At 43.9% G+C, this 27,514-nt stretch overlaps 1 protein-coding gene and 1 long non-coding RNA gene across 5 annotated transcripts in view; one reads left to right on the forward strand and one right to left on the reverse strand.

Annotated features, from left to right (window-relative positions):
- LOC120990332 (ADP-ribosyl cyclase/cyclic ADP-ribose hydrolase 2-like) overlaps positions 1–27,514 on the reverse strand; it is a 178,082-nt gene that overhangs the window by 141,134 nt on the left and 9,434 nt on the right. For 2 of the 4 annotated variants that reach the window (XM_040419083.1, XM_040419080.1), the window contains exon 1: positions 18,993–19,179. The exons of 1 other annotated variant lie outside the window; for it this stretch is intronic. The gene's annotated coding sequence lies outside the window, so the exon portion shown is untranslated. Of the gene's footprint in view, positions 1–18,992; positions 19,180–27,514 lie in introns of those variants that run through there. One more of the 4 variants, XM_040419081.1, reaches the window with a different exon arrangement.
- Positions 18,263–26,373, forward strand: LOC120990333. The gene is made up of 3 exons (XR_005776404.1): positions 18,263–18,450; positions 18,681–18,787; positions 26,174–26,373. It is a non-coding gene; the product is annotated as an uncharacterized LOC120990333 (long non-coding RNA).

The raw sequence follows: 27,514 nt of genomic DNA on the forward strand, positions 1-27,514 counted from the left end.
GTTAAAGTTAAATCGAACAAAGACCTAAGGCGGGCGTGGCTGCCTATCAGTCCTCCCCACAAGGGGGGGGGGGGAAGACTTTGTATGTACTTGCCCACTTCCTCGCCTGTGGGAGGAAGACAAATGTTCAGCCCCTTCAAATGAAACACCCATAGGAAATTAACAACCCAGAATCAAATGCTGGATCCCTATTATTTATACAGTCCTTAGGATCTAATTACATTGCCTTATAGCAAACATGTTCCATGATCTCTCATGACTGAGGGTAGTATCACATGTGTAGGAGCATCTAGTAATGCAATTCCTACTCCTCTCACCAATTAATCACCGTCTTAAGGGTGTGCAAAATTAGATCCGATCACTCTGCTGCATCTGGAAGGGGGGAGGTTGGGAGTAGTAAATACAAATACTTTTTCCCACCTCTGTAAATAAAAATAAAAAGTGCTTTCTGGGAGTAGTAAATAAAAATATAAATATTCAAATTCAAATTTAATGTCTCCATCCAATTAATAACCACATTTTTGAGTTTCTGGTAGATCATTTCAGGTTCCTGGAAGATGGATCACCTCGGACAGGATATGCTGTTCCTACTTAATCTGATGTTGTCAAGAAAGAACCACTCCGTCCAGCAATGGTAGTGCAGGAGACAGAGCTGAAGACACTCGCTGAGGTTGGTAAGATGGCTGAGGGTAAGACTGCTAACATCCAGGTATGCCTTCGGTATCACTCATTATTATGGTCTAATCTAGTGAAGCAGAGATTTTGTTGGATCCATGGCTAAGCCCATCAATAATGAATGCTGAGTGTATGAAAGATGTTTGATGCCCTGATACTGCCTGAGAAGGTAGAGGTTACATTATTACCTGAAGTCTACCCTAAGTGGAAATCTGTGTGATATAGGATGGCTTAAGGCCAGTGGACTTCCAAAAAGTTTGCCTTTTTCAGATAAAGGCTACAGAGGCTGAAAGGAAACATCAAAGGATAAAGGTAGAAGTGATGATAGGACTCTGGAGAGTTGGTAATAAACTCTTCCTTCAGAGGACACTCTACGTAAAGAGGATGGATTTAGAACATGGGCAAATCGAGAGAGAGAAGGTGTGATTGGGTTCTGTGGTGGATGACTCCTTGGTTCAACAATGCTGCCACTAGGTGAATGCTGTAATAATGATGGGAGAACTATGGGAGTTCCAGGAAGGCATATGCCAAGGTCATCTTACCCATTTCAGAGACTGCGGGTTGACTACATTCAGAACAAAGGTGGAACAGTGTGAATATGTCTGTGTCTATATTGATCTCTTTCCAGGATATTCGGAGATTTGGCCTGTAGCAAAGGCTACAGCTAAAAGATACTGACTGAGGTGAGAGTACCTATCCCTGGGGTTTTTCTTCCTCCGATATACATCTAACCGGAAGATAGGCCTAAGTCCTTATGAAGTACTCTTTGGGAATGCTCCTGGATTAGGTGTCTATTTCCCCAATAGTTCCAGATGCAGCATAGTAGTTTTCCAAAATGATGTTGTCTGTTGCTCAAGTTATTGTCTAATGTGTATTTCCAAGTTTTAGTTGTTTCCTAGAATCCAGACTGTATAGAAGCGATTCATTCTTCACAATCAGGAGATTGGATAGTGGTGAAACAAGAGACGGGTGGAAAGTCCTAGAGCTACGGTTTGAAGACCTACATCAAGTCCTGATAACCGCCGCCACTGCTGTCGAATTGCAAGGAGAAACTGATCTTATTGCAATCAAGTGCCAGGACTGTAAGAGCCATAATGTTGTTTCATGCCTTATTGTTTGTCCCATATTGTACAAAGGGGAAATCACAGTCAAATCAAATTCCAACGGTGTTATATTATCAAGATGAGTCAGGAACAACTAAGTTGACTTTTTGTAACGGTCGCGTACACACACACACACACAGGGGGGAGGGAAGTGACCACTGCGCTCCACCCTTACCCCTGGCCCTGCCTACTTGCCTCGCGAGTCCTAATGACAGGGGACAACTGGACGGCAATCCCTAACTTGGAGTAAGTGCAGGGATGACAGACAGACAAACAACAGGACGTGAACGGACCGAGTCAATACCAGGAAAGCTGCAAAGTACAAATGGAGCAAGCAGAGAATTGTCAGGAGAAGCCGGGGTCATAAATACCAGGAGAGCAGAGAAGTACAATACCAGGACGGATGCGCACTACAGGAGGATCAGGCAAAAGGATGGTCAAGGAACAGGATCAGGTAAGTATTCAGCAGTCCAACAAATAGCCAGGAACCTAGAAATTAACAGGCAACCTGTAGCCAGCAGGCTGCCTGTATTTATAGTGGGGAGTGAGGGTCATGTGACGTGGCCAGCGTCACATGACCGACAGACCAACCAGTCGAGCACCGAGTGATCAGCTCGGCGCTCAAGGCAGACTTAGGAGCAAGGAGCCACCCAGCTAGTAAAGCCGCCCTGGGAATGAGGTCAAACACAGAACCTCATTCCAAAAGCTAAGCAACAGTTCTGCGGGCAATGGGGGACCGAGTGCACCTTCGGAACCCCGTGACAGTACCCCCCCTTTTACGAGGGGCCACCGGACCCAAGACTTCAGGCGATGGCTTTTCAGGGTGTTCTAAATTAAATTTACGAACAAGTCTAGGAGCATGAACCTCCCTGGCAGGTACCCAAGATCTCTCTTCAGGTCCATACCCCTTCCAGTGAATCAGGTACTGCAAGGAATTACGCACCTTCCTGACATCCACTATTTTAGACACCACATACTCGACAGCATCATTAACAAGAACTGGCGGAGGCGAGGCTTTTGATGGTACTACCGGTTCAAAATATTTTTTAAGCAGAGATTTATGGAACACATTATGAATGTGGAATGACTCAGGCAGCTCCAACCTAAAAGATACCGGGTTAATCACTTCCGTGATCTTATATGGTCCAATAAAACGAGGAGCAAATTTTTTAGAAGTTACCTTGAGAGATAGATTCTTGGAGGACAACCATACTTTATCCCCAACCTGAAAGTTTACCCCCCTTGAACGTCTCCTATCGGCCTTGAGTTTTTGAGAACATTGAGCCTTTTCTAGGTTCGATTGAACCCGGGCCCAAACTGTGCACAGTTCGGAGGAGAGTTTATCAGCTTCAGGGTTAGAGGAGGAGACGGACGACCCAGAATGAAAACGGGGATGAAAACCATGGTTACAAAAGAAAGGGGAGACCCCAGCAGAAGAATTGACACGGTTATTCAGAGCAAATTCAGCCAACGGAAGGAATTTGACCCATAATTGCTGGTCATCAGCAACATACAACCTCAGGAATTGTTCCACAGACTGATTAAGGCGTTCAGTCTGCCCATTACTCTCAGGATGGTAGGCAGAAGAAAAAGACAACGAAATTTTACATCTTTGACAGAAGGCCCTCCAGAATTTGGACACAAACTGCACACCCCTGTCCGAAACAATATTTTCCGGGATACCATGCAATCGAACAATTTCTTTCACAAAAATAGACGCCAGGGTTTTGGCATTCGGGAGTTTAGACAGGGGAATGAAATGGACCATCTTGCTAAACCTATCCACCACTACCCACACTACAGTCTTACCCTCCGCCAGCGGTAGGTCAGTTATAAAGTCCATCGAGATATGGGACCAGGGTCTACTGGGAATGGGTAGGGGTCGTAGGTTACCAGCAGGGCGAGTCCTAGGTGTCTTGGACCTGGCACAAACCTCACAGGCTGACACATAGGACTTGACATCCCTAGTTAGAGTGGGCCACCAATAAGATCTAGAAACCAGATCCTTAGTGCCCTCAACACCCGGATGTCCACAAAAGGCAGAATCGTGACACTCACCAAACAGCTGGAGACGAAATTGTACGGGAACAAACAACTTATCTGTTGGGGTGGATACCGGTGCCAGATGTTGTTCCTACCTAATGCGAGCCGAGATATCCTGGGTAAGAGCTGCTAAGAAGATTTTTGCTGGTAGGATGGATTCAGGTGGTACCTCAGTAGGTTGAAAAGCCTGGAAGCTCCGAGATAATGCGTCCGCCTTCACATTTTTACTTCCCGGCCTGAACGTGATGGAAAAATCAAAACGAGTAAAAAACAGAGCCCATCTGGCTTGACGGGGATTCAACCTCTTAGCAGACTCGAGAAACATAAGGTTTTTATGGTCAGTGACAACAGTTACACAATGCCTTGCCCCCTCCAGAAAATGCCTCCACTCCTCAAATGCCCATTTAATGGCCAGCAGCTCCCTATTCCCTATGTCGTAGTTTCTCTCCGTGGGAGAGAATTTCCTGGAGAAGAAGGCACATGGTCTCAGATTAGTGAGGCTGGCAGGACCTTGTGAAAGGACTGCTCCTGCGCCGTCCTCGGACGCATCCACCTCCACAATAAAAGGTTTCTCCTGATCAGGCTGGATCAGAATGGGAGCGCTACTGAATGCCTTTTTTTATTTTTCAAATGAAGAAATGGCCTCAGTAGACCAATTCTCCAAATCCGCCCCTTTCTTAGTAAGGTCGGTCAACGGTTTAGCAATTACGGAAAAATTCATAATAAATTTACGATAGTAATTGGCGAAACCTAAGAACCGTTGTAAGGCCTTTAAGGATGAAGGTCTTACCCATTCCTTAATTGCTAGTACCTTACCAGGATCCATCTTGAAGGCGTGAGGAGTCAGAACATGCCCTAGAAACAGAATCTCCTGCACACCAAAGACACATTTCTCTTGTTTAGCGGATAGCTGATTCTCCCTCAACACCTCTAATACTTGTCTAACATGAGACACATGGGATTCGAAGTCAGGAGAGAATATCAAAATGTCGTCAAGATAGACAATAACAAATTTACCTAAGAACTCCCTAAGAATGTCATTCATGAAGTTTTGGAACACAGCTGGGGCATTGCTGAGTCCAAAAGGCATCACGTGATATTCAAAGTGTCCTACCGGAGTATTGAACGCCGTCTTCCATTCGTTTTCCTCCTTGATTCGGATTAGATTGTATGCCCCTTTCAGGTCAATTTTGGAAAACCAGGTTGCCCCCAGGACCTGGTTAAATAAATCCGGAATCAATGGGAGGGAGTATCTATTCTGGACAGTGATTTTATTTAATCTCCGGTAATCGATACATGGCCTAAGACCACCATCTTTTTTCTTAACGAAGAAAAACCCCGCCCCCATAGGAGAGACAGAAGGTCTAATATGCCCTTTACCAAGGCTCTCCTTAATATAATCTTCCATGGCCTTGCGTTCGGGCATAGAAAGATTATAAATTCGTCCTTTAGGAAACTTGGCCCCCTCTACTAGCTCTATGGTACAATCATAAGGTCTATGGGGGGTAGAACCTCCGGGGTTGGTGATGAGAATACATCAGAATATTCTCTAACAACAGAGGGTAAAGTATCAGACTTTACTGAGACCCCAGCCTGTACCACGGACAGGCACGAGTCACACTTAGGCCCCCATCTCACCAACTCCCCATTGGACCAATCTATAGTGGGGTTATGTAGTCGGAGCCAAGGCAACCCTAGTACCACCTCAGCAGGTAGGTTCTCCAGGACTAGAAGCGAACATCTCTCTGAGTGGCACACACCCACGGTTAGAGAAATCTCCGAGGTACATAAGCTCACCGTACCACCAATAAGAGGAGTAGCATCAATAGCCATGACATGGATAGGAGTTGGTAAGGCAAACATAGGAAAACCCAATCTAACAGCATACTCAGAGTCAATAAAGCTAGCCGCTGAGCCAGAATCAATAAAGGCCTTACCCGGCCATTTATCTACTCCCAGAGAAATCGTAATGGGTACCGAAAGCTTACATTTAGAAAATTCAGGGTGTACCTGGTCTTTAGGTTGCCTTGCCTTAGGAGACTTGACAGAGAGGACCTTCTTAGGACACTGGTTGATCCAATGGTCAGAATCTCCACAGTAAAAGCATTCTCCACGTCTGCGGCGAAGATTCCCTCGGGTCATGCCAACCTGCATGGGTTCCTCGGTGGAGACCTCAGCATTGTCTCTGGGATAGGCCTCTGGCTGGACCACCATCTGGGAAGAGAACTGTTGTTCCTGTCGTCTCTCTCTAACCCGTCGGTCAAGTCGGACAACAAGGGTCATCATCTCCTCTAAGGTCTCTGGAAGTTGATAACTGACCAGAAGATCCTTTAATTTATCAGACAGACCTGACCTGAACTGACTCTTCAGGGCTGGTTCGTTCCATCCTGAGGGGACACACCACCTTCTGAATTGGGTGTAATAATCCTCCGCTGGTAAATTGCCCTGAACCAGTGCCTTTAGAGCCGTCTCGGCTACTAGAGCCCTGTCTGGTTCATCATAGAGGGTACCTAGGGCCTGAAAGAACCCCTCCACAGAATATAAACAACTGGCGCCAGCAGGTAAAGAGAACGCCCAGTCCTGGGGATCACCCTGTAATCGGGAAATGATAATGCCCACGCGTTGACTCTCGGGGCCAGAGGACACGGGGCGCAAACGGAAGTAAAGTTTGCAACTCTCCTTAAAAGAGAGAAACTTCTTCCGGTCTCCAGAAAAGGTTTCTGGGAGCTTAATCTGGGGCTCAAAATGCGGACTGGAGGCCTGAGGAGTGGAAGAGCCTTGCCCTAACTCAAAAGAGCTGAGTTTTTCCCCTAACTCCTGCACCATCTGCGTCAGATTAGAGACATAGTCAGTCAGGGTCACCAGAGGATTCATAATACAGTGGTTATTGGGCCTGTTAATCTGTAACGGTCGTGTACACACACACACAGGGGGGAGGGAAGTGACCACTGCGCTCCACCCTTACCCCTGGCCCTGCCTACTTGCCTCGCGAGTCCTAATGACAGGGGACAACTGGACGGCAATCCCTAACTTGGAGTAAGTGCAGGGATGACAGACAGACAAACAACAGGACGTGAGTCAATACCAGGAAAGCTGCAAAGTACAAATGGAGCAAGCAGAGAATTGTCAGGAGAAGCCGGGGTCATAAATACCAGGAGAGCAGAGAAGTACAAGAGGAGTCCTAAGAGAGTAGTCAGGTGGGAGCCGAGGTCACAATACCAGGATGGATGCGCAGTACAGGAGGATCAGGCAAAAGGATGGTCAAGGAACAGGATCAGGTAAGTATTCAGCAGTCCAACAAATAGCCAGGAACCTAGAAATTAACAGGCAACCTGTAGCCAGCAGGCTGCCTGTATTTATAGTGGGGAGTGAGGGTCATGTGACGTGGCCAGCGTCACATGACCGACAGACCAACCAGTCGAGCACCGAGTGATCAGCTCGGCGCTCAAGGCAGACTTAGGAGCAAGGAGCCACCCAGCTAGTAAAGCCGCCCTGGGAATGAGGTCAAACACAGAACCTCATTCCAAAAGCTAAGCAACAGTTCTGCGGGCAATGGGGGACCGAGTGCACCTTCGGAACCCGTGACACTTTTGCAGTATAGTGGACTGTAAGACAGATAGGACACTTGGTTTTGGTCTGATAAGTACATCTGTGTGACGGGGACTGACCCAGTCTATGGTAATTGTATTTAAATATGACCATACCAACTGTGGATATTGGAAATTAACAGAATGGAGTACTAATCTGAAGTGTTGTGAATATAAACTAGTGGAAACTACCTCTAGAGTCAGTAAAGGTGAAGGTTTGTCGCAAAGGATGACTATCCTGAAGGGAACCCCACCAAACAGTTGTAAACATGATGAGTGTAATCCTCTGTTCCTGTCCATTAGAAATCCTATCCAACAGGATTTGGGGATATATGTGTTAGGAGCATGTGTAAGTGACCAAGATCCCCTAGGAAAATCTAGAATGTTGGTAAGAGAGAAACCTCAAAGTTCAGTAGCATCTGTGGCTCCTACATCCTTACCTATAATTGACATTAAATATTTGGCCAAATTTAAAATATAATGACAAACTGACCTTAGAGACAGGATTTATACAGGAAAGCCCTTTGGTGTTTTCCCTCCAGGATATTGTTCTTACATAATTCAGCTGAAGAAGACAATTAGTGACTCTAACGTTTACTCTGACAGTTGGTTTATCAACCAAAATTATCAAAACGCAGATATCTGGTGATTGTGTGGAGATTTGAAACTCCGACCCAGGATGTAGGTGGAATGAAGTGGCCAATGTACCCTGATCAAGTCCTGATCGGGTACTGATGCCATTTGTTCTATTCTCACCTCCTGAGTGGGATCAAATCAGAAAACAATGTCCGGTCACGACAAAGGAGGTCACTGCCTACATCTTTTGACTCACGTTTATACATGGATACATGGATGCCATAGGAATCTGTAGAAGAGTTTCTGATGAATTTAAAGCAAAAAGTCAGATAGTTGCAGGATTTGAGTCATTAACTCCCATGATTAGTAAAAATAAAAATAATAATAATAATTTTTTTTGATTGGATTAACATATCTATTGTCATCAACAGAGATTTGTGAATTATATCTGTGATGCTGTGCAGAGAATGGTGGAACAACTGAGCTCTTTTCCAGTGATGACTCTACAGAACCGACTGGTCCTTGACAGCAGAAAAAGGAGGGGTCTACAAGAACTGCTGCATCTACATTCCGGACAACACTGCCCCTGATGGAAGGATCACCAAGGATCTGAAGAAACTGATGGAAGGATCACCAAGGATCTGAAGAAACTGATGAACTTTATCAAATGAACTGACGGGAAAAATTCTGAAATTAATATCATGGCCAGAATAATGTTTTGGGAACTGGTTCAGCGACTACAATGTTATTAGAATTTGGTTTTAACAGACTGTCATATAGTTCTACATTTTAGGAAAATTGTTTTTGAAAAATGTATAATACATCCATGCCCACACTATGTATATGTGCTGTGCCCCTGTCAAAGACAAAGATTATTCCATCCTTAAGTAAATAAAACCTTGTTGATGGTTGCGGGGTAAATAGGACAAGGTGAAGGCAAACCCGAAAGGGAGTTGAGGGGACCTGGTGAAGCAATAAGGAAAGTCCAGCTCTTCGCTGTTTAGGGCGTTGGGAGAGTACCTCACTTTGCCTGTTCACCTCTGGTCTATTGCCCGCAAAAGGAGGGATTTGTGAGAGACAAGATTTGATTTCTCCATGTAGTACACATTTGTCTCCACTAGATGGCCGCTAACCATACAGGGAGTGCAGAATTATTAGGCAAGTTGTATTTTTGAGGATTAATTTTATTATTGAACAACAACCAAGTTCTCAATGAACCCAAAAAACTCATTAATATCAAAGCTGAATATTTTTGGAAGTAGTTTTTAGTTTGTTTTTAGTTTTAGCTATTTTAGGGGGATATCTGTGTGTGCAGGTGACTATTACTGTGCATAATTATTAGGCAACTTAACAAAAAACAAATATATACCCATTTCAATTATTTATTTTTACCAGTGAAACCAATATAACATCTCAACATTCACAAATATACATTTCTGACATTCAAAAACAAAACAAAAACAAATCAGTGACCAATATAGCCACCTTTCTTTGCAAGGACACTCAAAAGCCTGCCATCCATGGATTCTGTCAGTGTTTTGATCTGTTCACCATCAACATTGCGTGCAGCAGCAACCACAGCCTCCCAGACACTGTTCAGAGAGGTGTACTGTTTTCCCTCCTTGTAAATCTCATATTTGATGATGGACCACAGGTTCTCAATGGGGTTCAGATCAGGTGAACAAGGAGGCCATGTCATTAGATTTTCTTCTTTTATACCCTTTCTTGCCAGCCACGCTGTGGAGTACTTGGACGCGTGTGATGGAGCATTGTCCTGCATGAAAATCATGTTTTTCTTGAAGGATGCAGACTTCTTCCTGTACCACTGCTTGAAGAAGGTGTCTTCCAGAAACTGGCAGTAGGACTGGGAGTTGAGCTTGACTCCATCCTCAACCCGAAAAGGCCCCACAAGCTCATCTTTGATAATACCAGCCCAAACCAGTACTCCACCTCCACCTTGCTGGCGTCTGAGTCGGACTGGAGCTCTCTGCCCTTTACCAATCCAGCCACGGGCCCATCCATCTGGCCCATCAAGACTCACTCTCATTTCATCAGTCCATAAAACCTTAGAAAAATCAGTCTTGAGATATTTCTTGGCCCAGTCTTGACGTTTCAGCTTGTGTGTCTTGTTCAGTGGTGGTCGTCTTTCAGCCTTTCTTACCTTGGCCATGTCTCTGAGTATTGCACACCTTGTGCTTTTGGGCACTCCAGTGATGTTGCAGCTCTGAAATATGGCCAAACTGGTGGCAAGTGGCATCTTGGCAGCTGCACGCTTGACTTTTCTCAGTTCATGGGCAGTTATTTTGCGCCTTGGTTTTTCCACACGCTTCTTGCGACCCTGTTGACTATTTTGAATGAAACGCTTGATTGTTCGATGATCACGCTTCAGAAGCTTTGCAATTTTAAGAGTGCTGCATCCCTCTGCAAGATATCTCACTATTTTTGACTTTTCTGAGCCTGTCAAGTCCTTCTTTTGACCCATTTTGCCAAAGGAAAGGAAGTTGCCTAATAATTATGCACACCTAATATAGGGTGTTGATGTCATTAGACCACACCCCTTCTCATTACAGAGATGCACGTCATCTAATATGCTTAATTGGTAGTAGGCTTTCGAGCCTATACAGCTTGGAGTAAGACAACATGCATAAAGAGGATGATGTGGTCAAAATACTCATTTGCCTAATAATTCTGCACGCAGTGTATGTATGAGAAGGTCAATAATGGAGGGGGAAGAGGGGATTACATTACAGTCTTCAAATACACCTATAGACTCAGTGAAACCACTCCTATCAGGTTAAGGAGCCAATAGTCTCTTCTTAAGGAACACCGCTTTTGTGATGTCATGTCTGCTATTTAAGTGAATGTACTGTGAATAAAAGGCGCTCGCCTGCTCTTCCACCAGGGCTCAAGGAAGATGAGAAGATGCTTTCATGAAACCACCTAGTTTGTCTGGTCTCATTATAAAGCTGTATGGCATGCACATACTTATTCTTCTAATTGATTTGGCACCACACAAAGAAGAAGGAGAAGCGCATGAATTGCGCTAACACCCCTAACAGGTATATTAGACGCTGTTTTGATAACAGCGTCTAATATACCTGCTACCTGGTCCTCTGGTGGTCCCCTTTGTTTGGATCGACCACCAGAGGACACAGGTAGCTTAGTAATATGTTGCACCAAGCACCACTACACTACACCCCCCCCCCTGTCACTTATTAACCCCTTATTCACCCTTGATCACCCCTGATCACCCTGATAGATGGATCGGATCCGCAAAACGCATACGGACGTCTGAATGGAGCCTTACAGGGGCGTGATCAATGACTGTGGTGATCACCCCATATAGACTCCCTGATCACCCCCCTGTCATTGATTACCCCCCTGTCATTGATCAACCCCCTGTAAAGCTCCATTCAGATGTCCGCATGATTTTTACGGATCCACTGATAGATGGATCGGATCCGCAAAACGCATACGGACGTCTGAATGGAGCCTTACAGGGGCGTGATCAATGACTGTGGTGATCACCCCATATAGACTCCCTGATCACCCCCCTGTCATTGATTACCCCCCTGTCATTGATCAACCCCCTGTAAAGCTCCATTCAGATGTCCGCATGATTTTTACGGATCCACTGATAGATGGATCGGATCCGCAAAACGCATACGGACGTCTGAATGGAGCCTTACAGGGGCGTGATCAATGACTGTGGTGATCACCCCATATAGACTTCCTGATCACCCCCCTGTCATTGATTACCCCCCTGTCATTGATCAACCCCCTGTAAAGCTCCATTCAGATGTCCGCATGATTTTTACGGATCCACTGATAGATGGATCGGATCCGCAAAACGCATACGGACGTCTGAATGGAGCCTTACAGGGGCGTGATCAATGACTGTGGTGATCACCCCATATAGACTCCCTGATCACCCCCCTGTCATTGATTACCCCCCTGTCATTGATCAACCCCCTGTAAAGCTCCATTCAGATGTCCGCATGATTTTTACGGATCCACTAATAGATGGATCGGATCCGCAAAACGCATACGGACGTCTGAATGGAGCCTTACAGGGGCGTGATCAATGACTGTGGTGATCACCCCATATAGACTCCCTGATCACCCCCCTGTCATTGATTACCCCCCTGTCATTGATCAACCCCCTGTAAAGCTCCATTCAGATGTCCACATGATTTTTACGGATCCACTGATAGATGGATCGGATCCGCAAAACGCATACGGACGTCTGAATGGAGCCTTACAGGGGCGTGATCAATGACTGTGGTGATCACCCCATATAGACTCCCTGATCACCCCCCTGTCATTGATTACACCCCTGTCATTGATCAACCCCCTGTAAAGCTCCATTCAGACGTCCGCATGATTTTTACGGATCCACTGATAGATGGATCGGATCCGCAAAACACATACAGGCGTCTCCCTGGAGCCTTCCAGGGGGGGTGATCACCCCATATAGACTCCCTGATCACCCCCCTGTCATTGATCACCCCCCTGTCAGGCTGCATTCAGATGTCCGTATGATTTTTACGGATCCACGGATACATGGATCGGATCCGCAAAACACATACGGACATCTGAATGGAGCCTTACAGGGGGGTGATCAATGACAGGGGGGTGATCACCCCATATAGACTCTCTGATCACCCCCCTGTCATTGATCACCCCCCCTGTCATTGATCACCCCCCTGTCATTGATCACCCCTCTGTAAGGCTCCATTCAGACATTTTTTTGGCCCAAGTTAGTGGAATTATTTTTTTTTTTTCTTACAAAGTCTCATATTCCACTAACTTGAACTCCCCATACCCCTCACGGAATCCAAATGCGTAAAATTTTTTAGACATTTATATTCCAGACTTCTTCTCACGCTTTAGGGCCCCTAGAATGCCAGGGCAGTATAAATACCCCACATGTGACCCCATTTCGGAAAGAAGACACCCCAAGGTATTCCGTGAGGGGCATATTGAGTCCATGAAAGATTGAAATTTTTGTCCCAAGTTAGCGGAAAGGGAGACTTTGTGAGAAAAAAATATAAATTTCCGCTAACTTGTGCCAAAAATACCAAAATACCTTGGGGTGTCTTCTTTCCAAAATGGGGTCACATGTGGGTTATTTATACTGCCCTGGCATTCTAGGGGCCCCAAAGCGTGAGAAGAAGTCTGGTATCCAAATGTCTAAAAATGCCCTCCTAAAAGGAATTTGGGCACCTTTGCGCATCTAGGCTGCAAAAAAGTGTCACACATCTGGTATCGCCGTACTCAGGAGAAGTTGGGGAATGTGTTTTGGGGTGTCATTTTACATATACCCATGCTGGGTGAGAGAAATATCTTGGTCAAATGCCAACTTTGTATAAAAAAATGGTAAAAGTTGTCTTTTGCCAAGATATTTCTCTCACCCAGCATGGGTATATGTAAAATGACACCCCAAAACACATTCCCCAACTTCTCCTGAATACGGCGATACCACATGTGTGACACTTTTTTGCAGCCTAGGTGGGCAAAGGTGCCCACATTCCAAAGAGCACCTTTAGGATTTCACAGGTCATTTACCTACTTACCACACATTAGGGCCCCTGGAAAATGCCAGGGCAGTATAACTACCCCACAAGTGACCCCATTTTGGAAAGAAGACACCCCAAGGTATTCCGTGAGGGGCATGGCGAGTTCCTAGAACTTTTTATTTTTTTGTCACAAGTTAGTGGAAAATGATGATTTTTTTTTTTCTTACAAAGTCTCATATTCCTCTAACTTGTGACAAAAAATAAAAACTTCCATGAACTCACTATGCCCATCAGCGAATACCTTGGGGTGTCTTCTTTCCAAAATGGGGTCACTTGTGGGGTAGTTATACTGCCCTGGCATTCTAGGGGCCCAAATGTGTGGTAAGGAGTTTGAAATCAAATTCTGTAAAAAATGACCAGTGAAATCCGAAAGGTGCTCTTTGTATTATGGGCCCCTTTGCCCACCTAGGCTGCAAAAAAGTGTCACACATCTGGTATCTCCGTATTCAGGAGAAGTTGGGGAATGTGTTTTGGGGTGTCATTTTACATATACCCATGCTGGGTGAGAGAAATATCTTGGCAAAAGACAACTTTTACCATTTTTTTATACAAAGTTGTCTTTTGCCAAGATATTTCTCTCACCCAGCATGGGTATATGTAAAATGACACCCCAAAACACATTCCCCAACTTCTCCTGAATACGGAGATACCAGATGTGTGACACTTTTTTGCAGCCTAGGTGGGCAAAGGGGCCCATATTCCAAAGAGCACCTTTCGGATTTCACTGGCCATTTTTTACAGAATTTGATTTCAAACTCCTTACCACACATTTGGGCCCCTAGAATGCCAGGGCAGTATAACTACCCCACAAGTGACCCCATTTTGGAAAGAAGACATCCCAAGGTATTCGCTGATGGGCATAGTGAGTTCATGGAAGCTTTTATTTTTTGTCACAAGTTAGGGCTCTTTCACACCTGCGTTATTGTCTTCCGGCATAGAGTTCCGTCGTCGGGGCTCTATGCCAGAAGAATCCTGATCAGGATTATCCTAATGCATTCTGAATGGAGAGTAATCCGTTCAGGATGCATCAGGATGTCTTCAGTTCCGGTACGGAACGTTTGTTGGCCGGAGAAAATACCGCAGCATGCTGCGCTTGTTGCCAAAAATCCGGAACACTTGCCGCAAGGCCGGATCCTGAATTAATGCCCATTGGAAGGCATTGATCCGGATCCGGCCTTAAGCTAAACGTCGTTTCGGCGCATTGCCGGAGCCGACATTTAGCTTTTTCAGAGTGGTTACCATGGCTGCCGGGACGCGAAAGTCCTGACAGCCATGGTAAAGTGTAGCGGGGAGCGGGGGAGCAGCATACTTACCGTCCGTGCGGCTCCCCGGGCGCTCCAGAGTGACGTCAGGGCGCCCCAAGCGCATGGATCACGTGATCGCATGGATCACGTCATCCATGCGCATGGGGCGCTCTGACGTCATTCTGGAGCGCCCCGGGAGCCGCACGGACTGTAAGTATACCGCTCCCCCACTCCCCGCTCCTACTATGGCAACCAGGACTTTAATAGCGTCCTGGGTGCCATAGTAACACTGAAAGCATTTGGAAGACGGTTCCGTCTTCAAATGCTTTCAGTACACTTGCGTTTTTCCGGATCCGGCAGGCACCTCCGGCAACGGAAGTGCATGCCGGATCCCAACAACGCAAGTGTGAAAGAGGCCTTAGTGGAATATGAGACTTTGTAAGAAAAAAAATAAAAAATCATCATTTTCCGCTAACTTGTGTCAAAAAATAAAAAGTTCTATGAACTCACTATGCCCATCAGCGAATACCTTAGGGTGTCTACTTTCCGAAATGGGGTCATTTGTGGGGTGTTTGTACTGTCTGGCCATTGTAGAACCTCAGGAAACATGACAGGTGCTCAGAAAGTCAGAGCTGCTTCAAAAAGCGGAAATTCACATTTTTGTACCATAGTTTGTAAACGCTATAACTTTTACCCAAACCATTTTTTTTTTACCCAAACATTTTTTTTTTATCAAAGACATGTAGAACAATAAATTTAGAGCAAAATTTATATATGGATCTCGTTTTTTTTGCAAAATTTTACAACTGAAAGTGAAAAATGTCATTTTTTTGCAAAAAAAATCGTTAAATTTCGATTAATAACAAAAAAAGTAAAAATGTCAGCAGCAATGAAATACCACCAAATGAAAGCTCTATTAGTGAGAAGAAAAGGAGGTAAAATTGATTTGGGTGGTAAGTTGCATGACCGAGCAATAAACGGTGAAAGTAGTGTAGGTCAGAAGTGTAAAAAGTGGTCTGGTCTTTCAGGGTGTTTAAGCACTGGGGGCTGAGGTGGTTAAAGACAGATAGTGATACTTCATAAAATAGTTATTACTTTACATTCCCCATATGTCTACTTTATGTTTGCATCATTTTGTAAATGTCATTTTATTTTTTCTGGAACTTACAAGGCTTAGAAGTGTAGAAGCAAATTTTTAAATTTTTAAAAAAATTGCCAAAACCCACTTTTTTAAGGACCAGTTCAGTTATTGAGTCGCTTTGTGGGACTTAATTAGTAGAAACCACCTATAAATGACCCCATTGTAGAAACTACACCCCTCAAGTTACTCAAAACAGATTTTACGAATTTTGTTAACCCTTTAGGTGTTCCACAAGAATTAAAGGAAAATGGAGGGGAAATTTGAAAATGTGCAGATTTTCCATTTTAATAAATTTTTCCTTTTACACAGTAAGGGTTAACCGCCAGACAAACCTCAATATTTATTGCCCCGATTCTGCAGTTTACAGAAAACCCCATATGTGGTTGTAACCTGCTGTATGGGTAAATGGCAGTGCTCAGAAGGAAAGGAGCACCATATTGTTATCGGAGGGCAGATTTTGCTGGAATGGTTTTCAGGTAATATGTCACATTTGAAGAGACCCTGAGGTACCCCTAGAAAGAAAACCCCCAAAATTGACCCCATTTTGGAAACGACACCCCTCAAGGAATAAAAAGTGGTGAAGTGAATGGGTTGACCCGACAAGCGTTTCATAGAATTTAAAAATGCATGGCCTTTTTATTTTCACAAAGGCTACCAGGAGAAAATGCACCCCACAATTTGTTATGCATTTTTTCCTGAATACGGCAACACCTTGTACGTGGTCGTAAACCACTGTTTGGGGACACTGCAGCATTCAGAAGGGAAGGATCAGCATCGAGATTTTCTAACATGTAATTTGCTGAAATTGTTTTAGGGGCCATACCATTTTTACTTTTTCACCAATGTAGCTGTGTGGGGGCTTGTTTTTTGCAGGACGGGCTTTAGTTTTCATTGTTATCATTTTGGGGTACATAAGTCTTTTTGATCACATTTTATAGAATTTTTTTGTGGAGGTAAATTAGGTAAAAATGGCAATTGTGTCAGTGTTTTTTATATATATTTTTTTTGGGGTTCCTCTTGTGGTAAATATGATATGATAATTTTATTCTGTGGGTTGATATCGTTATGGCAATACCAAATTTATATAGTTTTTTTATGTTTTACTACTTTTTCAGCATAAAATCACTTCTGTGTTAAAAATAAATTACATTTTGCATAGTCCTATACTAAAGTCCATAACTTTTTTATTTTTTCACCAATATAGCTGTGTTAGGGCCTGTTTTTTGCGGGATGGGCTGTCATTTTTATTGGTATTATTTTGGGGTACATATGACTTTTTGTCACTTTTTTTTTTTGTGGAGGTGAGGTGACAAAAAAGCAATTCTGTCATTGTTTTCTACATTATTATTTACGGCGTTCACCTCGCGGGATTAGGAACATGATACTTTTATAGATCAGGTCGTTACGTATGCTGCAATACAATTTTGTGTAGATGTTTTATTTATTTCATTTTTTTAATGAACGGATATGAGAAAAGCCAATTTTTATTTAATTTTTATTTTAATTTATGTTTTATTTTTCACTTTTCTTTTACACTTTTTTTTTTTTATCTTGAAGATCCAGTGGGCCTGATAGCTATACAGTGCATTGCAATAGTCATCTATTGCAATGCACTGTATAGTCTGTATTACAGTGACACTATCAGGCTGCAGGGGGTCATCAGGAGGCAATGGGGGCATATGGGGGGCATTATGGGGGCCACTAAATTATCGTGGGCTTTATAGTGTCACAGCCCCGGTAAGCAGTTTGGACGTGACTGCACTTCCAAATGCAGTAAATTACTTGCGATTTGGACGTACAGTTATGTTCAAATGCGTAAAGGGGTTAAACAATAGGTCATTTTCTAAAAAAATATGTTTAACATAAAAATGTGATTTAAACAATAGGTGATGCAATGCTGCTACTTGACCTTGATCCCGATTAGGCCTGTTTACCAAGGGGGTGAAACCAACCAGGCTTGACTCCCTTTTCCCAGTGACTCCATAGCAGATGCAATGTCGGCCTCTGTGGTATGCATGGCTCTGGTCACAGGGTTATCCTCTGTATGAATACATCTTACTGGAGCCAACTACGTTCTCCTGAAATATATGTTCAGGATTGATATACAGTACAGTAACTGCAGTACCCCAGACCAGGTTATTTGCAAATTCTTCTTGCTATTTAATGTTACTTAACATGTTAATGCACTGTATTGTACCCAGTATAGATTTTGTATGGATCAGTCAGGGTTAATAATCCTGACTCAGCCCCTGCAGGAAGTAAGGTCTGGATTCGGGATCCGCCCCTAGCTCAAGTCTAGTCTAGAGTTAGAAGGGCAAGGGAATTCTGTGATATGTGCTCCTTCCTCACAGGACTGGGCCAAATGTTCCAGAGTATCAGCATTTCTGATGATTATCTACTGAGAGAAAGACCTCCCCATTTTTACAGTTCTCCAGGAAGAAAGAGAGAAAGGATAAGAAGGTCCAGAATCTGCATGGCTGAGCACTGGAGTCAGTAAGAAAGGTATGTTGCCACCACTGCAAAGAGTAATATTGCCAGCCTTAGATTCTGCAGAGACACTTTGGAGAGACAGAGGGAAGGAGTACTACAATTCCCATCCTTGCTCAAATCCATACATCGCTATCTGGGAAGATTTGCACTGTGAACTATTTGGAACTGTGTTTTAATACCATTGGATGTACTACAACTCCCATTCTGCACTTTAGTAAAGAGAGATGTTTATTTTCCTACAGATATACTGGTTACTGACTCCTGTAGCATACACCGGCCATTGCACCATGCACCTACTGCCTTGCACCCACATCAAACCGAAACATCAAGACACCCCGACTACCATCAGGTAGGAGCCCCAACAGGGTGTTCCCCGAGAAAAGAAAGGGTGCACCCATCTACTATTGCCCTGCCCCTAAGGAGCATCTCTACCACTCCCATCCTCGGCCCCACTCCTCTAGGGCCTGAGGCATAACTGACCTGTGTAAGATATAGTTAAAACACATATATGTGTAAGCTCACCATATCTACAGTGTAGCAACAAAAGTACTTACCTTAAATGTTACTGTGCTGATGAAATAGCGTATCTGCCCCAGTCACTGAATCTTAACTTCTCTGATATCCCTGTGAGTAGGAGTCAGCAAAGGTAGCACTAACACATTTCCAGGGTTCCTTTAAGAAATGTCACAATCCTTTTTTTAGTTATTTGGAGGTAAGTTAACATGGACAGATTCTACGACCTGCTTTATTGGCAATGAAAAGGAAGCATAGCTCGGGTGGCACTTATAACTGAACAGGTTTTTCAGGCTTTACGTCACTTCAGCTTAATTATTGTGTAATAAAAAGTTCTTCAATGTTTATTTAATATACCGTATTTTCGCCCTATAAGACACACCGGCCCATAAGATGCACCTAGGTTTTTGAGTAGGAAAATAAGAAAAAAAATTTTTTTAACTAAAAGGTGTGCTTTTGGTGGGTTTTGAACTAATGGTGGTCTGCGCATGACACTATTATGGGGGATCTGTGGATGACGCACTGTTATGGAGGGGATCTGTGGATGGCACTGTTATGGGGGGTGGATCTGTGGATGGCACTGTTATGGGGGATCTGTGGATGACACTGTTATGGGGGGGGTGATCTGTTGATGGCACTGTTATGGGGGGTGGATCTGTGGATGGCACTGTTATGGGGGATCTGTGGATGACACTGTTATGGGGGGGGTGATCTGTTGATGGCACTGTTATGGAGGGGGATCTGTGGATGGCACTGTTATGGGGGGTTAATCTGTGGATGGCACTGCTATATATGTGTCACCCACAGATTCCCCACCCCATAACAGTGCCATTAACATATCCCCCACCCCATTATAGTGGCATCCACAGATGCCCTAATATACCAAAGCTAAACCTGTGGGAGGGGGAGGGAGGATGGGCCGGTGTCATGCAAATGCGTCGGGGCCGGTGCGGTCACTGTACTCAGGCCCCACCGCTCACTCACTTCCTTAATACCTAAACATTTTAAAATAATAATAACTTTAATTGACGTTTCGATCCCCAGCCCCATCTGTACTACCGTACTTACTAAATGTCCTGTAGCAGGCAGAGCAGGGCGGGCGGCCGGAACTCACTGATGTCACGTGACGTGCCTGTGCCGCCTACTTTATGAATGAAGTAGGTGGCGCAGGCACGTGACGTCAGTGAGTTACGGCCGGCCGCCCGCCCTGCTCTGCCTGCTACAGGACATTTAGTAAGTACGGTAGTACAGATGGGGCTGGGGATCGGAACGTCAATTAAAGCTATTATTATAAAATATTTAAGCATTAAGGAAGTAAGTGAGCGGCGGGGCTGGAGTACAGTGACCGCACCGCCCCGCCGCATTTGCATGACACCGGCCCCTCCTCCAGCTGATACATCGCAGTCTGCGATGCTGCAGCATCGCAGACTGCGATGTAAAATGGCAGCATTCGCCCCATAAGACGCAGGGGCATTTCCCCCCCACTTTTGGGGGGGAAAAGTGTGTCTTATGGGGGGAAAAATACGGTACTTTGTAAATCAATGTAACATTTTCAGGATCTCTGCTTGCTGGCAGTAAATCCAAAGGAGTTCATTTACTAAGGCCTCTTTCACACTTGCATTGACCGGATCCGTCGTGTACTCCATTTGCCAGAGGTGCCCGCCGGATCCGTAACAACGCAAGTGAACTGAAAGCATTTGAAGACCAGACCACTTTTTACAATTCTGCACTACACTACTTTCACGGTTTATTGCTCGGTCATACAACTTCCCACCCAAATGATTTTTAACTCCTTTTCTTCTCACTAATAGAGCTTTCATTTGGTGGTATTTCATTGCTGCTGACATTTTAACTTTTTTTGTTATTAATCGAAATTTACCAAATTTTTTGCAAAAAAATGACATTTTTCACTTTCAGTTGTAAAATTTTTCAAATAAAACTACATTTATATATACAGTACAGAACAAAAGTTTGGACACACCTTCTCATTCAAAGAGTTTTCTTTATTTTCATGACTATGAAAATTGTAGATTCACACTGAAGGCATCAAAACTATGAATTAACACATGTGGAATTATAGTGGTAGGTTGTGGTGGCTCACTAGCAAGTAGTTAAGGTATGGTGCTGCAAGCTCATATAGAGGGAATCACCCCACCCTCTCTTAAAGGCAAATGTAGTAATAGAGTAATGAGCGAGCACTCATACACTTGGCAACCAAATTGACATGTGTGAAACAAGTGTGAAACAACTGAAAATATGTCATATTCTAGGTTCTTCAAAGTAGCCACCTTTTGCTTTGATTACTGCTTTGCACACTCTTGGCATTCTCTTGATGAGCTTCAAGAGGTAGTCCCCTGAAATGGTTTTCACTTCACAGATGTGCCCTGTCAGGTTTAATAAGTGGGATTTCTTGCCTTATAAATGGGGTTGGGACCATCAGTTGCGTTGAGGAGAAGTCAGGTGGATACACAGCTGATAGTCCTACTGAATAGACTGTTAGAATTTGTATTATGGCAAGAAAAAAGCAGTTAAGTAAAGAAAAACGAGTGGCCATCATTACTTTAAGAAATGAAGGTCAGTCAGTCAGCCGAAAAATTGGGAAAACTTTGAAAGTAAGGGCTATTTGACCATGAAGGAGAGTGATGGGGTGCTGCGCCAGATGACCTGGCCTCCACAGTCACCGGACCTGAACCCAATCGAGATGGTTTGGGGGAGCTGGACCGCAGAGTGAAGGCAAAAGGGCCAACAAGTGCTAAGCATCTCTGGGAACTCCTTCAAGACTGTTGGAAGACCATTTCGGGGGACTACCTCTTGAAGCTCATCAAGAGAATGCCAAGAGTGTGCCATCGATGGTTAACACCCAAACAAAACTCAATATTTATTACCCAGATTCTGCGGTTTACAGAAACACCTCACATGTGGTCATAAACTGCTGTATGGGCACACGGCAGGGCGCAGAAGAAAAGGAACTCCACATGGTTTTTAGATGCCATGTCCCATTTGAAGCCCCCTGATGCACCCTTACAGTAGAAACTCCCAAGTAGTGACCCCATTTTGGAAACTAGGGGATAAGGTGCCAGTTTTATTAGTACTATTTTTGGGTACATATGATTTTTTGATCATTCATTATAACACTTTATGGGGCAAGGTGACCAAATAATTTGTTGTTTTAGCACAGTTTCTATTTATTTATTTTTACAGCGTTCACCTGAGGGGTTCAGTCAAGTGACAGTTTTATAGAGCAGATTGTTACGGACGTGGCGATACCTAATATGTATACTTTTTCTCATTTATTAAAGTTTTACACAATAATAGCATTTTTGAAACAAAAAAATTATGTTTTATTGTGTCCATGTTCTGAGAGCTATAGTTTTTTTATTTTTTGAGAGATTTTCTTATGTAGGGGCTCATTTTTTGCGGGATGAGGTGACTGTTTTATTGGTACCATTTTGTGGGACATACGCGTTTTTGATCACTTGGTGTTGCACCTTTTGTGATGCAAGGTGACAAAAAATGCTTGTTTTGACACAGTTTTTTTTTTTGTTTTTTTTACGGTGTTCATCTGAGGGGTTAGCTCATGTGATATTTTTATAGAGCTGGTTTTTACGGACGCGGCAATACCTAATATGTATACTTTTTTTATTTGTTTCACTTTAACACAATAATAGCATTTTTGAAACCAAAAAAATGATGTTTCAGTGTCTCCATGTTCTAAGAGCTATAGTTTTTTTATTTTTTGAGAGATTTTCTTATGTAGGGGCTCATTTTTTGCGGGATGAGGTGACGGTTTTATTGGTACCATTTTGTGGGACATACACTTGGTGTTGCACCTTTTGTGATGCAAGGTGACAAAAATTGCTTGTTTTGACATTTTTTTTTTTTTTTACGGTGTTCATCTGAGGGGTTAGCTCATGTGATATTTTATAGAGCTGGTTTTTACGGACGCGGCAATACCTAATATGTGTACTTTTTTTATTTGTTATTTTGCTACAGGATTTTTTCCGGCCAAAATTCCGGAACACTACCGCACTTGCCTGATCCAGCATTAATTTCCATTGAAATGTATTAATGCCGGATCCGGTACCAAGTGTTCCGGAAATTGACGTGTCGCGTTTGTTTTTTTGTTGTGCAGCAGAAAAATTATGAAATATAAGCAGCTCCTATGTACTTATACATAGAAGCTGTATGTTATAAGTACATAGGGGATGCTAGGAGTAGTAGTACCTAGGACTACTACTCCTTGCATCTCCTATGCACTTATACTACTAGCAGTCCCTATGTACTTTTGCATAGGGACTGTTGGTAGTATACATACATAGGGGATGCTAGGAGGAGTAGTCCTATGTACTGCAGCTCCTAGCATCCCCTATGTACTTGTACTACCAGTAGGTCCTATGTACTTTTGAATAGGGACTGCAGGTAGTATAAGTACATAGGGGATGCTAGGAGGAGTAGTCCTATGTACTGCAGCTCCTAGCATCCCCTATGCACTTATACTACCAGTAGGTCCTATGTACTTTTGCATAGGGACCGCTGGTAGTATAAGTAGATAGGGGATGCAAGGAGTTGCAGTAGCTAGGACTACTACTCCTAGCATCCCCTATGTTCTTATACTACTAGCAGTCCCTATGTATTTTTGCATAGGGATTGCTAATAGTATATGTACATAGGGGATGCTAGGAGTAGTAGTCCTAGGTACTACTACTCCTAGCATCCCCTATGTACTTATCCTACCAGTAATCCCTATGTACTTTTGCATAGGGACTGCTGGTAGTATAAGTACATAGGGGATGCTAGGAGTAGTAGTACCTAGGACTACTACTCCTTGCATCTCCTATGCACTTATACTACTAGCAGTCCCCATGTACTTTTGCATAGGGACTGTTGGTAGTATACATACATAGGGGATGCTAGGAGTAGTAGTCCTAGGTACTAGTACTCCTAGCATCCCCTATGTACTTATCCTACCAGCAGTCCCTATGTACTTTTGAATAGGGACTGCAGGTAGTATAAGTACATAGGGGATGCTAGGAGGAGTAGTCCTATGTACTGCAGCTCCTAGCATCCCCTATGTACTTATACTACTAGTAGGTCCTATGTACTTTTGCATAGGGACCGCTGGTAGTATAAGTACATAGGGGATGCAAGGAGTTGCAGTAGCTAGGACTACTACTCCTAGCATCCCCTATGTACTTATACTACTAGCAGTCCCTATGTATTTTTGCATAGGGATTGCTAATAGTATATGTACATAGGGGATGCTAGGAGTAGTAGTCCTAGGTACTACTACTCCTAGCATCCCCTATGTACTTATCCTACCAGTAATCCCTATGTACTTTTGCATAGGGACTGCTGGTAGTATAAGTACATAGGGGATGCTAGGAGTTGCAGTAGTCCTAAAATATAACTTACGTTTCTCGTATTAATGTTTTAGAAACAAAAAAAAAATTACAAGCCAGCCTCACAGCCTGTGATACAGCTAGCCTGCCCGCCTGCCAGCTTGACGGCCTTCCCGCCTGCCATCCTTCATACCAGCCTGCCTGCCAGCCGGCCATTCTAAATTTCCATGTTTTATGCGAATCGACCGGATGTTTCATCCAAAGTCGATTCGCTCATCCCACAAGGCTCGCTTACGAGTCCTTGATAGGATTTACAAATAGAGTTGCAAGATTGGAGGATAATTTGCAACATCTTCAGGAGGGGGGCGGTGTTGACGTCGCAAATAAGTCTGGTGCAACTGTATTTGAACTCGTTAGTCCCCGTAATGGAACAGTTTACGCCCGACCAATTGTTTGAGGCCTGAAGACAAGTGGACTGCGCCTTGTGGCAGGTGCAACACCACCCCACATCCTTTCCCTGCCCCATCCCTCATCACACACCTATCCCCCAGCCGCCCCATCCCACACCTATCCCCATCCCCCATACCAGCCGCCCCACCCCACTTCCCAATCCCATCCCCCACCCCAGTCCAACCCCCATTCCCATGCCCAACCCCCATCCCAGTCCCAAACCCCCGATCTATTTTCTCACCCTTTTTCACCTTCTCCCCTACTCATTACACTTATTTGTCCACAGTGGCAGATCAGCAACAGGACAGAGGAGTCCCAACCGGCACAATGCCCATCATCCCCCACTCTTCTAGTCCCCCCAGGCCTGTGTTTAGGCAATTGTAAATATAATTTTATTTATTTATTTTTAATGAACAAATTTATTATGTTCTTAATAAATGTTATATTTATTAAAATCTATTTGTCTTTGGAGTTTTTTTAATAGGCGTTTTACGTTAGGTATAAAAAATGGGTTCTTTTTGAACCCTTAAATTTTCTCTGCACTGGCCTCACATAATCTTCCAATGCTGGCGGAGCGACACAAGTAACACTTTCTATTTTTAGTTGAATTGGTTTGGTGAAAATATACGCCATTTAGCCACCATAATGTCGAATGCGTATTCCATTATTCTTCTGGTCCTAGTCAGGCGGTAGTTAAATATGAGCTTGCTCCGGTTTGATCCACGGCTACAATAAGGTTTAATTAGATTGCCACACATCTGAAACGCTTCGTCACCAACCAATACGAAGGGCATGAGGGGAGCATCAGTACCTGGTAGAGGTTGAGGAGGTGGAAAATCAAATTGTCTATTGTATACCCTTCTCCCCATGTCCGAATTTTTGAAGACCATTGAATCATTGGTTTGGCCATAAGCCCCAACATCGATTGCCACAAATCAGTACTGGGCATCAGCGATGGCCATTAATATAATGGAAAAATATTTTTTGTAATTAAAGTACTCAGAACCAGTGCCTTGGGGCTTAATAATATGTATATATGTTTCCCGTCCACTGCCCCAAGACAGTTAAGAAACTGGCACATCTCCCAAAAAATTTCCGAATTTTTGATCCACTGTTGCCTACTTGGGTGAGGTGTAAACTCCTCATGCAACAGCTCCCACAAAGCACGGCAGGTATTCTTAACAATCAAGGAAACTGTGGATATTCCTGGCCGAAACTGATAATGGAGGGAAGTCAAACTCTCTCCTGTTGCCAGAAATCTAACAGAACAAAAAATAAAAAAAAGAGTGTAAATAAAAAAAAATTTGCAAATATGTAAAAACACGCCTAAAAAAAACATACAATCTATATAATTTGGTTTGCCTTGTTTGGGACCTGAAACTGGCCATACCACTGTTAAATGCTCTAATGTTCTCCTTTGTTCATTCTCACAGGGCAAAGGACATTTTTGGGAAATCCAGTGATGGAACGGGCTCTCCATGGAGAACGATAGGCTACCCTTGCTCAGAGTGAAGTCAACGTCTCTGATGGTCAAGATAGGGGTAAAGCCTGACCATAGGAGCCAGTGAAGTCACAGTGAACAATACTACTCCAGAGCCTCCAAAGCCTTTGGCCTGCGCAATCAAGAGCTGCGCTAGGTAGAGTACAGTATCACAGAAAATTTTCGTACCAAGGGGTAGGGAAATATGTCTGGGTTCTGCTTTGAAGCCGGACAAGCTACGTTAAATATTTATTTAAAAAGTATACAAAAATAACATTTACTAGCAAAATATAAAAGTTTTTAAAAATTATTAACTTATGGTAGCATTAACTGTTCCGCAGGTGAAATACTTAGATGGAAAATGGTGTACTGTCTTTCGATGCGATGAGAGACCCTTTGTAGCAGATCGTCAAAACTAGAGACGCTCATCCGTAGGTACTTAAAAATCTTGTCAGGATAATTCCGCAGTTCAGGAAAAAGAACTTCAAATGCATCCCTTCTCATTCGGGCAGAAGTGATTGGATAAACCCAATAGCGACGGCGCCGTCTGGCTCGAAGACGTCTACTCCAGCGAGAAACAAGTATTAGAGCCTGAAATCCAAACTGAATGTGGTCCGGCATCATGTTTGCTATCTTCTGAGGCAGCATTTCGTTATTCAGGAGAGGACTACAGCATAACGGAGACCGGAGGAATATGGATTAATATTTACTATCAGCCATGTCCTCACACCCCCATTTGCTGACAGATAGCAGAGGTAGTGAACTCCACAGGAGGGCCTTGCTTCAAAGCCCCAGCCCTGATTGTCAATTGATTCACCTCTTGGCATGTTCATCAGTGTACATGCAAAATACGTTCCCACCCCCCAGCCATCTGAGTGTCGGCTGGCAAGGAAGAAAGCCCCAGGGGTCAAGGCTTCAAGGAGGCCCCAGGTGAAAAATGTCACACCTCCATCAGTCAGTTTGGAAGCAAGCTAAATCCTGCAGGAAAACCCCCCAGCAGGATGTATCAGCCCTGTCAAGATCAATGCTACCTCCCAGACATGTTGGCACCTACATTTCATAAAGAATTATGAATCGCCCGGCCATTGCAGGCGCAAACCCGATACATATTTGTGTCCCGGTGGCCATGATGTATGTGCCCATGGTCTTTGTTTGATGGGGCGAGGTCAGGAAAGGGAGATATCCATATCTCCCCATAGAAACCACATAACAGTACCAGGTTTGGACTCTACTTGTATCCGGAACCCAGGCAGGTCTGTTGGTCCCAGAACCATCTCCCTGTGACCCTCTGGTC

The sequence above is a fragment of the Bufo bufo genome, chromosome 2, assembly GCF_905171765.1.
Source record: "Bufo bufo chromosome 2, aBufBuf1.1, whole genome shotgun sequence".
In the NCBI taxonomy this organism is placed as follows: Eukaryota; Metazoa; Chordata; class Amphibia; order Anura; family Bufonidae; genus Bufo; species Bufo bufo.